The 18,781-nt window shown below is 31.0% G+C and overlaps 1 non-coding gene across 1 annotated transcript; it reads right to left on the bottom strand.

The window, feature by feature from the left end:
- Nucleotides 1–11,271: 11,271 nt before the first annotated feature.
- LOC115721490 (small nucleolar RNA R71) lies at nt 11,272–11,378 on the bottom strand. Its single transcript, XR_004012509.1, has one exon. It is a non-coding gene; the product is annotated as a small nucleolar RNA R71 (small nucleolar RNA).
- Between the last annotated feature and the right edge of the window lie 7,403 nt (nt 11,379–18,781).

Genomic DNA, 18,781 nt, shown 5'->3' with positions numbered 1-18,781 from the left:
TATGCTTGTACCCCTATGATAGCGCCAACTAATACTTTCTGGAATTGAATATTTGCCAAACCCAATACTATGCTCGTACTGCCGACCCGACACGATGGTTGTGCTGCTATGATATCAATTCATAACTTTTACAACTCACATACAACATGTATATAATACAGATACACATAATATCATATATAACATGTTCTATGCTAGTCTTACCTCGTTTCTGAATTCAAGTGAGTTGGCTGAACAGTTCACCTCGTGCTCGATGGATGCCCTAAGTCACATTTACGTAAACGGGTAAATAACACACCAAAAACCTAATTCGAGAAATCCAAACTCACTACTAAGGTGTCTGATATCAATAGTTCTTATAACAACACCCTAAATATCAAGGAAATAACCAACTAAGGTTTTGAAAAATAACACGATTTGACAAAATGAACTTTTCAGAAATCCAGTCCCTGATCTGGTTAATCGGTTTTGCAAGGTCTGTAAACCGGTTAATCGGTTTGCACCATGTAACCCCAAACAAATCCCAAAAATGCAAATCGTGTCCAAACCTTCCAAAACACATGTACCAACCTCAAACAATAACATTCAAGCAGTAACAGCTACAAAATCACATCAAAACTAAAATCACCATTGTTGAGTCAAGTTTGATTTATTTGAACTCAAACCTTCTCAACCCAAGAATTAGGCACCAAAACTACCAGATTCAAGCCTAAAATAACTTTTTCAAACTGCTACAAACAATCAATTACTATCCCTAACTCGAACAACACCAAAATTCCATAATTCATGCTCAAAGCTAAAGAAAACTAACAACACCTAAAAAAAATTAAGCTCTAGGATTAATACCTTTGAATTTCTCTGCTTGAATCCAGTTAGCACTCCTCAAATTCTCTTAAAATTCTTTGGTTGTTGCTGAAATGAGCTGGGCTCATAGGGTTAAGAGAAAAGAAGCTTAAAATTAGGTTTGTTCTTCTTCTTTCTTGTCTTTTCTTTAAACTAATTATTCTCACAAATTAATCAAAGGGATAAGGCTGAATAAAATTTAAGTGCCTGCTGCCAAGCTGCAAGCTAGCCACCTCAAGCCCTAATGCAAAATACCCAAAATGCCCCTACTTCCAATTTGAGCAACTTATAAGCTTAGGGGTAAAATGGTCTAAACCATAACCCCGCCTAAATCCGACATTTCAAATATCTCAAATATTTTTCCTACTAAGAAATAGGTTCTAAACTTACCCATGTGACTCAAACGGTCATCCATCGCATTTTTTGTCGTTGCCGAGCAAAAATCATAAAAATTGCATAACTCATATTTAAAATAAATAATACTGTTAGAGTTTAATAAAATCTCTAGAATTGAGAAATTATAACTCTAATGCCCATTTCTAAAAATAGGACCCACACTTTAAGAAAATCATAAATAATTATAAAAATGTCAATAATTAATGTTAATTGCCTTTACTAATCTATAATCTAACATGCAGTCATTACAAGTGGTTTCTATATGGACAATTAGGAAATAATAGGAGAAGATGTGTGTACTGCTATACTTTCCTTCTTACACTCAGTTTCTAGAAGAGGTAAATGCAACTATGATTACTCTTATTCCTAAACAAAAATATTGTCTGGGCTTAGTTAGGGATTTCAGGCCTATTTTTTACTGTAATGTTTTATACAAGATAGAAACAAAGATGATTTGTAATTGTCTTAAATTCATTTGACCAGATCTTATTGATCAAAATTTGGGTGGGTTTGTTCATGAAAGGTCTATAGCTCACAATATAATAATTTCTAAGATTCGGTCCATCATTATGGATGGAAAAAATGTTCCTACAAGTTGTATGAGGAAGATGAATCTCAAAAAAGCCTATGCCTAAATTGATTGGAATTTTTCGAGAAAAAAAAATGCTTGTGGCTTTAAAATTCCCAACAAAGTTCATTAATCTAGTGATGGTGTGTACCTAAGTTCTCATTGATGATAAACAATTCTTTACATGGTCTTTTTTTGCATCAAGGAGAGGACTTAGACAAGGGCACTATTTATCTCCCCTTCTCTTTGTCATTTATATGGAGTACTTATCTAGAATTTTGGCTAAAGTGGATAATCTAGACGATTTTAAATACCATCATAGGTACAAAGAGATGAGATTGATGCATTTGTGTTTTGCATATGATGTGATTCTCTTTTGTCATGGAAATTTTAAATCAATTATTTTACACTTTCAGGGTTTAATAGGTTTTCAGTTTCTTCGGGGCGTCAAGCAAAGGAATGTGTTATCCTAAGTTTTTTCCACCTGATGTGGCTCTTCTACATGGAAAAAAGTAGAAAATACGTTGAAGATAGGTCAGCACTAACCTGCCAGGATTAGTGCCGAGTAGCTTCTCAACCCTTGAGATTCCATGTTGCATGGCACACACAAGCAAAATGAGATGTATGAACCTGTTAGCAAGGTCCTGGCCAGATGTATACCTGGCCGGCCAGGAGTGACAACTTGTAAGAACCAGGAAGCCTTCAACAGGTCTGGCTGGCTAAGGGGGCAGAAATACGCTAGCACATAGGGTTTCACCTAGTGCCTAAGTTGATAACCTCAACTAAGGTTTCAATTTTAAGGAAAGTCTTAGTGCAAATGGGTCAAAATTTACATTGGAACATCAACTAGACATACAACGGACATGTTTGAGGTATCATAATAAGAATCGGAGAAAGTCTATTTTTGAACACCTAAGGCCTCAGGGCCTTGAGCACCCAGCGCCCAGGTTGACAATCTGTCAATCTAGGCGCATTCCAAGTAATCAATCGGAGATCCAAATTTTGCATCTTCTTAGTCTTCGTCAAAAACAAGGACATAGGTCCTTTCGGAGAAGAAACAATAAGTTTTGGGTGACAAAAACAGGGCCCAGTGCCAAGGTTGACACCTGGGGCTAGCCTTGTGACCAAGTTGACATTTTGTCAATCTAGGCCATTTTAATTGGAATTTTTCGAGAACACTTATGAGAATCTTCTTCATTTCATAAAATATTAAGATTAAAATATATCTAGGGACCAAACAGAATTTTTGAGGGGCCAAAAGGGGGACCCAGCACCCAGGTTGACACCTGGGGTTAGGCTTAGTGCCCAGGTTGACATATTGTCAACCTGGGCTGTTTCTAATCAAGTTCTGCAAAAAGTCTTTGGGGAATTTTTTTTTTTGTGGTCAGAAATAATGAATATTCAAGAAGACTTGAGAAGAAAAACACAATACTAGGCCCTTGGAAACAAGGCTCAGCGCCCACGTTGACCTGGTGCTGGTCCGGTGACCATGTTGATAATCAGCCAGGGATGATGCCTTCAATTGCTCAAATGTCAAATCCGATGCGACCATTAAATATGAAATGGTCAAAAAGGGGGTAAGATACCTCGTCCTTAAGTTTAGAAGCCTTATAAGTATGAAAAACAAAATCTCGCGAGCTCTGGAGTAAGTACCCAACCCCCAAGTTAACAAATGGCCTAGTGCGCTGGGTTCTGCATATCCAAATCTGATGTTGTTTCAACCATTCATTTAGTTTTTCACATAAAAAAATATCCATGAAGTCAGAGAAGTCAAATCACAACTTTGCATTTCTCATTTCTAGCTTACTCAAAAATGAAGAGTTTTGAGTCTCTCATTTCCGCAAAATAGCAACATCTCTGAGAACTGGTGACCAACTTTGCCAAAACATAGAATAAGGCTAAGTGATGTCAAAATATCACTTAGGCATCCTAAAGTAAATTCCTTGGATGTTTTTACACTTACTCAACGTACAGGTTGATGTCATACAACCTAGTCGCTGGGATGTCAACCTGGGCACTGGATGTCAACTTGGGCATTGGGTCATGAACTGCCTTCAGTAAAACAACCATAACTCACTCAATTTTGATTCAATTGATGCGATTCAACTTGAGTTTCGAAGCTAATTCAATGCTCTATCAAGTCATGTCGTACACTTTAGACGTATTTCGAAAGCTATCATCGTCAAAATTCACCCCCAAGGAAGTTACAAAAATAAGCTCTGGGTACCCGCAGTGGGACCCACTAGGCTACGAAAAAAAGCTATCACCACTAGAAGCTAATCTTCATCGTTCGATCATCATTTAGGTCAAAAATGTGTAATTTGTATTTTTTTCCTATTTTTGTGGGCCTCATTCACCTATAAAAAGAGAGGTCCCTTAGGTCATTTCTCACATTCAATGAACTACCCACAAGGTTAGAGCTTCTCTCTCTAGTTTCTCTCTCTAAAAACTAGGGCTTAAACACTTAGCCTTTTTCTAGAACTCTCGTGAGAAAGAAAAACTAAAAGTAGACGTAGCTCCATTACCATCACGACATGGGGATGAACTACTATAAATTTTGTGTGTCTCTCTAAATTATTTACTTAAACTTATTTATCATCCTGCTAATCTAGCGAGCTGATGTTGGCCACTTTTCAGCATCAACAGATATTATTTTTGAATTTAGATTTTAAATTTCAAATTAAAAATAATATTATCATTTATTTTATAAAGGGTTAAAAAAGGGTTTTAATAATATATATATGATATATATAGTTTATAATTAAGACGATACAATACAATTTTTGGGATTGAAAATACGATTGAAAAACCAAGAGTTTTTCAGCCTGTAGTGTGGCCGAACTCTCTCTCTCTCTCTCTCTCTACACTCTCTGACACGCCACTTTCTCTATCTATAGAATTGGTATTTTTTCCCCCATCTCAAGTTGCAGTGTCTCATGATTTGAGTAGACACTGTAATAGAAGAATCGTTAATCATACTAAATCTATAAGCTCACTCTTATTCTAGGTGTTGAGGCTGATTTTGAAGATCTGGTGTGAATCTTCAACAAGTTCATTATCATTTTGGATTGGATGATAGAGTTGACATACAAAAAGAAATAAGGGTCCCCGAATAGGCTTCGAGAGGTAAAATCTATTTTCATGTAGTTAGATTTAATTAATGTAATTGTCTTGAGATCTTGGATTTATATTTCATATTAGATGCAACATTTTTTTTTTAAAAAAAAAACCTATTTCTATTTTATGATTCCGTAGATACTTTGATATAAACTATAAAAACTAGCAGGTTTGATCCTATCAAAAGTGTAGAGAAGTCTTTGGACCTAACTGTAGGGTTATTTATTTCCAACGCCATCCTTTGCTCGAACTAAAGCACACGTTCCAATTGATTGCCTTCTCCATTGAACAATGTGAAGGTTAGCATCATGAAGCCCTTAGGCTTTAGCTCTTCAATAACTTATTTGGAAAATGGAGATTTGACTATATTTCTTATAGTTGTTGTATTCGGATCATATATCTCTGCGGCTTTTCCTTTTCGAATTTTGGCCATGACCTCTCTCATAACTTGATCTTTCCACTTTAATAGGTCATCTTTAGACTATACCAAATCAGGATGCTGAGACTAGGTCATAACTAGTAGCATTCTTTGAGTTATTTTGCCTTGTGCATTATTATGTTCTACTTCCTTTTGTTTGTAACTATTTGTTGATTGATAGTGCTTCTGAAGCACCTACCCTGTTTTGGCAGCATTTTCAAAAATTGATAAGGAAGAAAATCTTCCTTTAGTGATGTGGCTGATCTTATCTCTTCGAGCAGTTCTTTACTAAGTGTTATGAATTCTGGCTCATTTCTTACTTCCTTTGCAGCGTTCTGAGAGATTATTGCTTGTTGAAACTGCTCTTGAATACTAAATTCAAATTCCATACATTAACATACAGTTTGGATCCATTGATAGAAAATGGATATTAATAACTTGTGAAAGTTGAACTGTATTGTATTCTGGAAACAAAAATATAAAATTTCTATCTGGAATCTAAAATTTAAAGTCAAAGAATTTAATTTATACCAAATATACATGAGTAATTATTCTAGCTTGGACCACCACTACTAATCTAACTCTAAGTTTAATTTGCCTAAAGTAAGCATATATAAGTAGGAGATTCTAAGATCGAGGATTTATATCATTTCGGGATAGAATGTCGGGAATATAATCATATGCGCCATTCAATTTCTTAAGAGAAAACAGAATGACATCATAAGCAAATAATTTATAAACTATTCATCGAATGATATACTATTTAAGCAAATTCGAAATGAATTAGCTAAGAGGAAAAATTAAAAGATAATTTCAAATTTAAAATAAGAATCCAACGATGTCTCGATTAGCGAGAGTCAAAGTTATTCTTATTTTTAAAAACTTCTTCATTGTTTCATATTGTAAATCCTTGTCTAAGGTGTCATCTATTGATGAACAACTAGATGTTGCATTTGTAAATATTTATTTGTCGAGATCTAACACTATTATGTTTGTCTAATGGATGACAATTCATTAGGATTTGTCCCATAAAAAACAACAAGCCAAGTTAGACCAACAATGAAGATTTGAAATTAAACTACAATTTATAACAGAAAATAACATGGTTCAATATAAATTCATACACAATTCAAAAATTATTAAGCATTTAGGAATGACTAGTGAAAATACTAAAACTTACAACCCTAAATAATTTCCAAGGTTTTCAACAAACTAATATCAATGTCCTGTTTAGGCGAGAGTCAAAGATACCATCCATTGAATAGAGTTGTCAGCTCATCTAAATGACAAACATTCTAGCAACCTTTTATTCGATCAAGATGAGGATCCAGCGTTGTCCCGTTTAGGCGAGAGTCAAGGCCATTCTATCTTATGAGCTTCCATTGTTGTTTCATACTTTTGTAAGTCTTACTAATAGTCGTCACCATTAGGGTGATCCATACTAAAAATAAAACACTAACAAATAATACTTATCTTTCGAGATTAAATGGCGTTAAATTGCTAATGAACGTTCCTCCATTAGGGAGAATTACTCACTAAAACAAGAACTATGTAGAACCAACAATGGAGATTGAATGCCCTTATAATAAAGCTCATTATTTAAAGTGTATTTTCATCTAATATTTATTTCAATCTATTTATTTTAAAATATATATATTTATTTAATTAGAATTTCTAATTTAGAAAAATTCTAAAGATAAATTTTAATTTAATATTTATAAAATTATACTTAGATTGATCTGAAAAATAAATTAAATTATTTTCCATCTTAGTAATAATTTTTAATAAATATTTTGAAAATTATTCAATTTAAGTTGATCCAAAATTAATTAAAATTAATTTTCAACTCAAAATTTAATTTTCTATAAATATATATAGCAAAATTCGTAATCCAATGTATTTAAAAAAAAAATACAATTTTGAAATTGCTTAAAATAAAATAAAATATATCCTGAAAAATTATTCTAATTTATGTTGGTCCAAAATTAATTAAAATTAATTTTTAACATAAATATAATTTTCCTATTTAATTAAGTATTAAGAAAATTATCAAATATTTAAGTTTCATGAATACAGTCAGCTTAAAAATTAATTTTCTATGTAATTAAATATAACTAGAAAAATACTTCAAGCAAACAAAAAATAACTATCCAGATTTTCACTAATTAATCTCTTTATTTTTTAATTAAAATGTAATTTATTTTAGTATATTTCTTCATGAAAAATTTAATTGATTTAGGTTGTTCTATAATTAATTAAAAATTAATTTTCAACTTTAATCTATTTTTCAAAAAATTTCAAAAATTATCTGCATTTAAATAATGCAATTTCGAAATTTTTGGTAGGAAAAATGATTAATAAAATAAATAAATTATATTTTGAAAATTATTCTAATTTAAGTTGTTCTGAAATTAAAATTTCCAACTTAAAAAAAAATTCTATTTAATTAAATATTCTGAAAATAACTAATATTTAAGTGTGAAGAATAAAATCAACTTAAATATTTAATTTTTCAATTTAATTAAATATATTAAATAAAAGAATCAAATAATTAAGTATAAAATCAACTTAATTATTAATTCTAATTTAATACTTGGAAAAATATTCTAATTTAAGTTGGTCCAAAACTAATTAATAAATAATTAATTTTCAACTTAAAATATTTTCCTAATTAAATATTAGAAAATATAATTAGTTACTAGAAATAACTATCTAAAATATATCTCATTAACTAAGTGTTTTTCTAAAATTAACTTTAAAATATTCAATGAAAAATAAATTTCATATATTTTAAAGCTAATTATGTTGCTAATTCAATTTTAATTAGGTTAGACTAATATAATTAACCTAATACAATTATTTAAATAAGGTAAATGGGTCTTCACAATGGGGGTGGTTCATGTGAGGGAGGGCTGGGTTCAGTATGTTGTACCCACTACTATTTGCCCCCATAACTCTCACACAAGGCCCAAAGGAGAGGAATTTAACCATTAAATAAATAATTGTTATTCATTAAATAAGCCCAATTCTAATTGGGCCTAAATAAAATTACTTATGTGAAATTTTATTTTAGTAACCTAGTCCATTTAATTACTTAAAACTTAAATGGGCTTTCTATATGCATCTAAGCCCAAAAGCAAACATATAGGCTCACACAGGTCAAATGATTTGGATGGGCCCTATCATGTTACTAGGTTTACACAGATGAAAGAAGTACAAAATTTACCTGTTACAAATTATTTATAGGATCTATTGACAATTGGACTATCATTAAAATCAGATTATTGGATCTGTCAACAAGTTAATCATAGCAATTTAGATCAAATAAATAAGAAGTTTGTTAAAAAAAAGTTTTGAATAAAGAATAAAATTAACAAACACAATATCCATAACAATATGTGAAATAAGATATTAATATAATTAAATTATTATTTTAAACTATGTTAGGCTATTTTTAGCCTATATTTTGGATCGATTTTATGTGCGTTTTTCACTATGTTGGGACAGAATTATGCTTGTTTTCTATGTTTTCAGGTTCTTTGGAATAATAGAGGTCTCGGGATGAAAAAGTCCAATAAAAGACGAGTCGAGCCAAGAAAAACACTTTTTGGAGGAAAGATGCATATCTGGCCGCGGCTAGATACCGCTTGGCCGCGGCTAGATCACGAAGCAGGAAAGTAGGTTTTTGAGGCTATAGTCGTCGCGGCAAGATACACCCTCGCCGCAGCCATTTGAGACTTACAGAACCGTGTATTTTAGGCACTTATGTCGCCGCGCCGAGAGGAAGCTTGGCCGCGGCGAGATCCCGTACGGCCCAGGGGTATTTTTGTCCATCGAACCCTAAAAATTAGTTATAAATGGAAAACTGCGATTGGAAGTGAGGGGAAGCGATTTGGAACCCTAAAACACAGCAGAGAGTGGCAGGAAGACCAGAGTGATTCAAAGTGAAGATCCAGAATTCATCCACCAACATTTTCTTTCTTGATTCCTCTTTAATTTATTTATGTTGAATATTGTCATAGGAATGGTTATGGATATATTTCTGAACTAAATTTCCCATTTAGGGAGGATGATAATTGTTGTTTAATGTTTTGCCTAGTTAATGTTTAATTGCCATTCCTCCATTCTTGTTTGTGAAATTATCCTAATTTGTTCTTAATTTCATGTTTAAGATTGATCACCTTGTGCATGCTTTATGATCTCAATTTGAAATCTGAAAAAGTGAGAATGGAGAATGCTAAAATTTGGATAATCGATGTTCTATGTGAAACGAGAGTATTCACATGACTTAAGTGACGAGTAGATTATTACCTAATGCTGATTTCATGTTAGTTTAATTAAGAAATTAATTAGATAACATGTGATTTAGAACCTAGAATTCATCCACCAACATTTTCTTTCTTGATTCCTCTTTAATTTATTTATGTTGAATATTGTCATAGGAATGGTTATGGATTTAGTGATTCAAAGTGAAGATCCAGAATTCATCCACCAACATTTTCTTTCTTGATTCCTCTTTAATTTATTTATGTTGAATATTGTCATAGGAATGGTTATGGATTTATTTCTGAACTAAATTTCCCATTTAGGGAGGATGATAATTGTTGTTTAATGTTTTGCCTAGTTAATGTTTAATTGCCATTCCTCCATTCTTGTTTGTGAAATTATCCTAATTTGTTCTTAATTTCATGTTTAAGATTGATCACCTTGTGCATGCTTTATGATCTCAATTTGAAATCTGAAAAAGTGAGAATGGAGAATGCTAAAATTTGGATAATCGATGTTCTATGTGAAACGAGAGTATTCACGTGACTTAAGTGACGAGTAGATTATTACCTAATGCTGATTTCATGTTAGTTTAATTAAGAAATTAATTAGATAACATGTGATTTAGAACCTAGAAGATCTGAAAAGAGCTAGGTTACTTTATAATCTGTCATTCACTTCAAGAATAGAATAGCAATAAGGCATTAACGATTTGGGTAAACAACAACAGGATTCTCCTCCCTATCATCTCATCTTGCTTAAACTTTAACTGTGTGATAAGTTTTCTGAATTACTTTAATTCTTTTAAATCAAAATTATTTTCGATTTGCCAAATAGAATTATAGGTATAGTTTAGTAGTAGTTAATCCAATTCCCTGTGGTTCGACCTCACCTGAGTGAGTTTACTACTTGATTGCGTATACTTGCGTAGTAATTAATAATTTTTGCAACAAGTTTTTGGCGCCGTTACTGGGGAATTGTATAAAGATTAATATTACATAAAATTATACTAACTTCTACTTTGGTACATTTTTCTTGCTGAATTTCTAACCTTTCTCTTGCAAAAACTATTCTTGTCTATTTTAGGTATTTTGAGTGCATGCGCCGCCAAGGGCAAGCAGTAGTATTACCCGTTGACCCTGAAATTGAAAAAACTTGTAGCAGAAACCGAAAGAACAAGAGGCAAGAAAGAGTTTCAGAATCTGCTGAAACTTCAAAAATCACGGCTGCTAATGCTGCAAACAATGGAGGTAATAACGGTAATAATGGTGGTGTCGTTGAAGATCAAGCTAATGGTCGTAGCTTGAGAGATTACATTCTCTCTACTCTTACTGGAGTGCAGTCATGTATTAGGCCACCGGCAGTGGATGCGAATAACTTTGAGATCAAACCTGCCATACTTCAAATGGTGCAGTCCTCAGTTTAGTTTGGTGGCCTCCCTTCTGAAGATCCTAATCTGCATCTCTCTAACTTCATGGAACTTTGTGAGACTTTTAAAGTCAATGGAGTTAGTGATGATGCCATTCGTCTGAGATTGTTTCCATTCTTACTCAGATAACGAGCCAAGAGCTGGTTGAATTCCCTGCCACCCAACTCTATTGCCACTTGGAATGACTTAGCCATGAAATTTTGGTCAAAGTTCTTCCCTCCAGCAAAGTCAGCCAAGTTGCGAGGTGAAATCAACAACTTCTATCAGCAAGATAATGAATCTCTCCATGAGGCTTGGGAGAGGTTTAAAGATCTGATCAGAAAGTGCCCTCATCATGGTATAGAGAAGTGGATGCTGGTCCATAATTTCTACAACGGGTTGGTTGGTAACACTAGAACTCTGATAGATGCAGCAGCTGGTGGAGCTTTTATGAGAAAGAGTGCTAATGAGGCTTACGATCTATTGGAGGAGATGGCTCTAAACAATCAGCAGTGGCCAACTGAAAGGAGTCAAACTAAGAAAGTAGCTGGGGTGCTAGAGGTTGACGCCATCACAAAGTTGACAGCTCAGGTTGAGGCCTCGACAAAGCTAATTGCAGGGCAAGCTAAACAAGCCCAAGTTGTTTGTGAGATATGTGGAGGAAACCATCACTTTTTAGAGTGTCAAGCAGATGTGGATGATTTGCCAATGGATGAAGCAAAAGCCATTGGAAATTATTCGCAGAACAACAACTATAATTATGGGTTCAACCAAGGAGGTAACCAAAGAAACAGTGGGTTCTATCTGTTGGGTTTTATGCCCTAAATAAAACTCTTTACAATCTGATTAGTAATCAATATAAGAAATTTGAAGTGATTAATGTTTGCATGAATTTTACATGCTAATGGTTTAATATGTTTATTACATTTACACACAAAATCAGTTAAATCCAGATCATATGTTTATTCACAATTACAGTATCGTCAACACAGTGGAATGTGATTGTGATCATATGAATCAAAAGACTAAGTCCCTGTTTCATCAGTGTTTTGGATTTACACTAATGTGATAATCATCGATGATGTATACTTAAACTTGGAGTAAGTGTTATGTTCTTTCCAGGACATTAGTAAAATATACTAGTTTCGAATGTATGGAGTATACATTGGACTCGACCGATATTGCAACTTAGTTAAGATATTATAAACTTACCTTTATATCTTTCCAAGTCAATATCAGTAGTTGATCTTAAGATGAAAAGAATCTAAATCCTGATATGCTTAGGCTCAACTCAGGAGTACTATTCATGTTCTTTGATTTATTAGTTAAGCCTACTTTTGGGTCAAAGTGATACGTATATTTTGGGAACATGATAGTATGATTGAGTGGGAGTGCTGAACATAAATATGGAATCTATAGCTTTTACTGGTGTATAGAAGTCAAGTGATGATTCCCTTCGAGCTTAGCAAATAGAATTAAATGGATGATATCTTGTTTAACTGACTAATACTTAGATCACTAAACACCATTTACAGGTAGCTAAGTGTTTTAAGGGGCAAAATACATTGAGGGGTGAGAACGGTAAAATTATCCCATCTCGATGTAAATCATCTATATAGAGGATCTTTGATCACAATAGGATTATAACAATGGTTAAATGAGATAGCATATCTATATCGTGGAACATATAATATGCTCTATATAAGTCTGAGAATGCAATTCTAAGTTCTAAGAGTGGATTCAACGAAGAATTAATAAGTAGGAATTTACTTAGTAAATTCGGTTCACTTATTGGAAGCTCAGCATATAGATCCATGGTCTCCATTCTAGTTGAGAGCATACTGCTTGTAAGACTCAATAATTGATTCGTGATTAGTCAATTATAATTCTAAAGTTAGACTATGTCTAATCTGTGAATTTTCACTAAGCAGGGGTGAAATTGTAAAGAAAAGATATTCTAGGTTTATTTATTTATTAATGGACTTTATATGTCTAGTTAATAATTAAATTAAATGACAATATTATTTAATAATCTATTTTAGTTATTAAATAATTAGTTTTGGCATTTAAAATGTTAGAATTCGAAAATTGGCGTTTTTGAGAAAATAGAAATAAAATTTGTTAAAACTGCAAAATCAAGTGGAGCCCATTCTATACACCTTGGTCGGCCACTTTATGTGGTATTTCAAATTGATATTTTTATTATTTTAATGCCAAATAATTCCTAACCTAAACTTAGTAGTTGCCTATAAATAGAAAGTAATGGCTCAGTCAAATCATATGCTTTCATAACCTTTTCTCACAGAAAATTCTCTCTTCAGAAAAACTGAGCCTTCCCTTTTCTATACCTTGGCCGAAACCCCTCTCTCTCTTTTCTCTTCTAAAATTTCGACCCTAGTGAAAGAGTGAGTGCCCACACACAGCAAGTATTAACTCAATCATAGATTGGAAGACTGTGAAGGATCAAACTCAAAGAGAAGGACATTCGGGCTCAGATCTTGATAATACTCTGCGACAGAAAGGATACAAGGGTTAGAGATTTGAGTGGAAGGAGACATTAATTCCGCTGCATCAATGTAAGGTTTTCTTAAGTTTATATGTGTTTATTTTATCGTTTTAGAAAGTTCATATTTAGGGTGTTAAACAACATACTTGTGAGTAGATCTAAGATCCTGGTAAAATAATTTCAAACAACTGGCGTCAGAGCCATGGTAATTGATTTGCTTCCAAGAAATTTGGACTTTAAAACGATTGTTTGTTATTTGGATGGTTTCATGTTGTATTGAGTGTTATATGATGATTGATTGATGTTAGTGAATTTTCGTGAAAAATAATTGAAATTTTGTTTCTGGAATTATTTTTATTGGATAGTATGGAAAAAATTAAGCAAGTTACCTTTTTATAGAACTCAATTTCGATTTAATTTGAATTAGTTATGATTTTTTGAAGTTTTAGAAAAATTTAAGGATTGAGCAACAAGACACGCACGCGGAAATCATGCAAATTTCACCCAGCGCCGTGTCTCCTTGCCCAAGACACCCATCTGCGCGGACGGGTATGCACTGCATCCCGTCCGTACAGCTCGCAATTTTTTCGTTTTTCTTCGTTTTTTCATGCTTTTTCATGGATTTAACTTCCGATTTTTTGAGTAGTTCTGTATTTATACATTTACTATTCCTAATTCAATTCTAATTATCATAATTAATTTAATTAATATTTTTTAAATTTAATTCATGATATTAGTGTAATTTGAATTTGAAAAATAGTAAATATCTATCTTTTTGCTTAATTATCTATCTTATTTTTAAATTTGATTATATCTTATCTTATTTTTAAATTTAAGGTCAGATATTAAATTTTTTAAATCAAATTTTTTAAAATTATTTTACCTTATTTAAATTTAAAATAAGATAACTATAATCATGAAATTTTAAATAGATATAAGATATTTTGCTAACTTTTAAATTTTGTTATTTTATTTATTTAAATTAAATTTAAAATCTGAAAAGATATTTAATTTATCTTTTTTAATTTTTATTCATAAAATAACATTTAATTTTTTTTAAAAAAAAGTAGTTAGCAAATTTTAAAATGATATTTAGGTTAGTTGAAACCTAATTTTTCAACATTTTAGGTTTAATTTTAAATATTTTTTGTTATGATTTCGAAATTAAATATAAATATATTTTTTTATTATTTTTTTTTAATTTTCGAAAATAAATAAATATTTTTTTTTATTTTTCCGAAAAATAAATCCTACTTCCAACTATCTAGCTAACCTTGTTGCAGGAGTATATGGTTTTAGCTTGTTTGTAAGTTTTTAAAACGTATTATTGCTTGATTGCAAATAGCCATGGTTAACTTGTTGACAGATCCAGTGATATGATTTTAACTCATGGCTCCCTTGGTCAAGTTAATAATTTGTAACAGGTAAATTTTACAATCTTCTTTCATCTGTGTATGACCTAGCAACATGATAGGACCCATCCAAATGTGTGCCTGTGCGAGCCTATATGTTTCTTTTATTATATAGATGCATATAGGTTGTTGCTAAATAAAATGTCACACCATGATAGATTTTATTTAGGTCCATTTAGTTATTGGACCTATTCAATTAATAACAGTTATTTATTTTAAGGTTAAATTCCTCTCTTTTGGGCCTTGTGTGAGAGTTGGGAGCCATAGAAGTGGGTACGACATACTGAACCCAGCACCCTCTCACATGAACTACCCTAATTGTGAAGGCCCATTTGCCTGATATGAATAACTGTACTAGGTTAATTATATTAGTTTGACCTAATAAAATTGAATTAGCAACATAATTAACTTTTAAAATATATGAAAATTTTATTTTTATTTAATATTTTAAAGTTAATTTTAAGAAAAACACTTTTAGTTTTAGATATTTTTTCTAGACAAATTATTTGTATTTTTCTTGTATTTAATTAAATAAAGAATTTTAACTAACTAGATTCTTTCTGGAACTTCTTTAATTAAATATTCATATTTAAGTTATAAATTAGTTATCTTAACTGATTTTTCATATCTAACTTAAATTTGAATATTTTATTTAAATTTAAATTAAGTTAAGGAATCCTACGCATTAGTTATTAAAGATTCTTAAGATATTTTTTAAGTTAGTTTTTTAAACTCAAAATGGAATATTTTTCAAATTAAGTGGTTACAACTTAATTTTTGATATTTAATTAAATTTAAATTTGAAATTATTTAAGTTTTAGATTTTTTCTATACAACTTAAATTAGATATTTTTTTAAATTTTTTGTTGAAAAGATACTTAGTCAAATAAGATATTTTCTAGATAGTTTTTTCTAGGCTACTTATTATTTCTAATATTTAAATAGGAAAATATTATACATTGTGAAATTAATTATTTAAATAATTAATTTTGGTACAATTTTATTTAAGTATATTTTTCCTAGTATTAAACTAGAAATTAATAATTAAGCATTCTCTACACTTAATTATTTATTTCTTGAATTTAATACATTTAATTAAATTGAAAATTTTGAATATCTAAGTTGATTCTTAGCATGATACTTAAATATTTATTTTTCATGACACTTAATTAAATAGAAAATTATTTTTGGGTTGAAATTTTATTTTTCAACTTAAATTTAAATAATTTTCAAAATATTTTTTTTTTATTTTATTAATCAATTTCGAAAATTGCATTTTAATTATGCAATATTTTTTGAATTTTTCTTGAAAAATAGATTGAGTTGTAAATTAATTATTTATTTTAATTAATTCTTGGACCAACTTAAATCAATGATTTTTTCATCTATTGATTAATTTAAAATAAATGAAATTTAAAATATATATTATTAGAAATTGAATTAATTAGTCAAAAAAAAATCTAGATAGGTGATATTTTTGCTTGAAGTATTTTTTCTAAGTATTTATTTTTTTTCGAAAATTTCTATAGCTTTTATACATTATTTTTCGAATTCAATAAATATATTCTTATGGAAATTTTTAAGTTGCTAATTAATTTAAATTAATACAACTTAAATTAATTTCCTTAATATTTATTTCAATCACCATCTAAGTATAATTTTATAAATATTATATTAAATTCTCATTTTTTTTGAATTTTTAATTCTAAATTTGATATTTAATGAATATATTTATTAGAATAATAAAGAAAATACATTTTAAAGAATGAGCTTTATTATTATTAAGATATTCGATCTCCATTGCTGGTTTTACATCGCGTTTGTTTTAGTGAGTAATCCTCCCTAATGGAGGAACGTTCATTAGCAATTTCGCACCGTTTAATCTCGAAAGATAAGTAGTTTGTAAGTGTTTTATATGGTATGGATCACCCTAATGGTGGCGACCATATTTGGCTTGCCAATTGCGAAACAATAGTAGTAGCTCATAAGATAGAATTGTTAGATTTTATGCCCTAAATAAAACTCCATTTCAATGTAATCTATTTTATTCAACATCAATAAAGAAACAGAAGTATTTTTCATTCATTTGTGTATGTTTTGGTTCACTTTATCAATTGCTTGTCTATTTGATTTATAAATTCATCTTAAACCCTTTTCACATACTTGATCATGTTTATTGTGCTGTCATCACATTGGAAAGTAAACATGACTATGTGAATAAAGTTTCCTAGATTTATCAGACACAGGGTTTTACTGATATGATAATCTACAACAAGAGTTTACTTGCATTTGGAGAAATGCTATGTTCTTTCCAGAACATTGGTTAAAGTAAAGCTCAGGTTGGATGCATGGAGTATGCATCGGAAGGGACCGATATTGAACTTTGATTTAGATTTAATTAAACTTACCGTAAAATCTATTCAAGTCAATATCGCCAAGTTGATCCTAGAGCAAATGTTCTTAATCCTGTTATGATTAGGCTCAATCTTGAAAGGCTATTCGTGTTCTTTAATTTGTTAGTTAAGCCTACTTTTAGGTCAGGGTGATACGTACATTTTGGGAACACGGTAGTGCAATTGAGTGGGAGCGCTAGCATAAACATGGAATCTATAGCTTCTATCTGGCGAATAGTAAGCAAAGGATGATCTCCTTCGAGCTTGACCAAACGAACATAAATGGTGGAGTACTCATTTCACATAAGCTGAAATATCATTTATACGGGGTCAAGTGTTTTAAGGATAAAATACATAGTAGGGTGTTACGGTAATCTAATCCCTTTACAGTGTAGATCATTCATATAGAGGATCATTGATCAAATTAGGATTATAACAATGGATAACTAATGATGCGTCTATATGGTGGAACATATAGAGCATTCTATATACTGAGAGTGCAATTCTAAGTTCTATGCGTGGATTCAATGAAGAATTAATAAGTTAGTGAATTTTAGTGCTAAATTCTTGATCTACTTATTGGAAGCTCGGTTATATAGACACATGGTCCCCGCACTAGTTGAGATAATATTTTTTGTAAGACTCATATAATTGGTTTTGATTAATCAATTATAATTCACAAATTAGACTATGTCTATTTGTGAAATTTTTACTAAGTAAGGGCAAAATTGTAAAGAAAGAGTTAATAGGGGCATATTTGTTAATTATGATACTTTGTATGGTTCAATTAATAAATATGATAAATGACAATATTATTTAATAATTATTTATAGTTATTAAATGATTAGAATTGGCATTTAAATGGTTGAATTAGAAAATTAGCATTTTTGAGAAAATCAGATACAAATGTGTTAAAATTGCAAAATTGCAAAAAGCAAGGCCCAAATCCATCAAGCCATGGCCGGCCACTTTTGTAGGCATTTTAAACTGATATTTTCATTATTTTAATGCCAAATAATTCAAACCTAACCCTAGTGGAATGCTATAAATAGATAGTGAAGGCTTCAGGAAAATTACACTTCTGAATCAAAAAACCTGAGCCTTTCTCTCTCTACCTTGGCCGCCACTCTCTCTCTCTCTCTCTCTCTCTCTCTTCTTCCTTAGAATTTCTAAATTACCTTAGTGATTAGAGTAGTGCCCACACACAACAAGCAATACCTCAATCATAGTGAGGAAGATCGTGAAGAAAGATCATCAGCAAAGGAGTTTCAGCATCAAGGATTCAGAGAAAGAAATCCAGGTTCAGATCTTGATAATACTCTGCTACAGAAAGGATACAAGGGTTAGAGATCTGAACGGAAGGAGTCATTTAATTCCACTGCACCCAATGTAAGGTTTCTTAAACTTTATACGTGTTTATTTCATCGTTTTAGAAAGTTCATATTTAGGATGTT

The sequence above is a fragment of the Cannabis sativa genome, chromosome 4 (assembly GCF_029168945.1).
Source record: "Cannabis sativa cultivar Pink pepper isolate KNU-18-1 chromosome 4, ASM2916894v1, whole genome shotgun sequence".
In the NCBI taxonomy this organism is placed as follows: Eukaryota; Viridiplantae; Streptophyta; class Magnoliopsida; order Rosales; family Cannabaceae; genus Cannabis; species Cannabis sativa.
The sequence above is the reverse complement of the archived record's forward strand: the minus strand, read 5'-3'. Positions and strand labels throughout refer to the sequence as shown.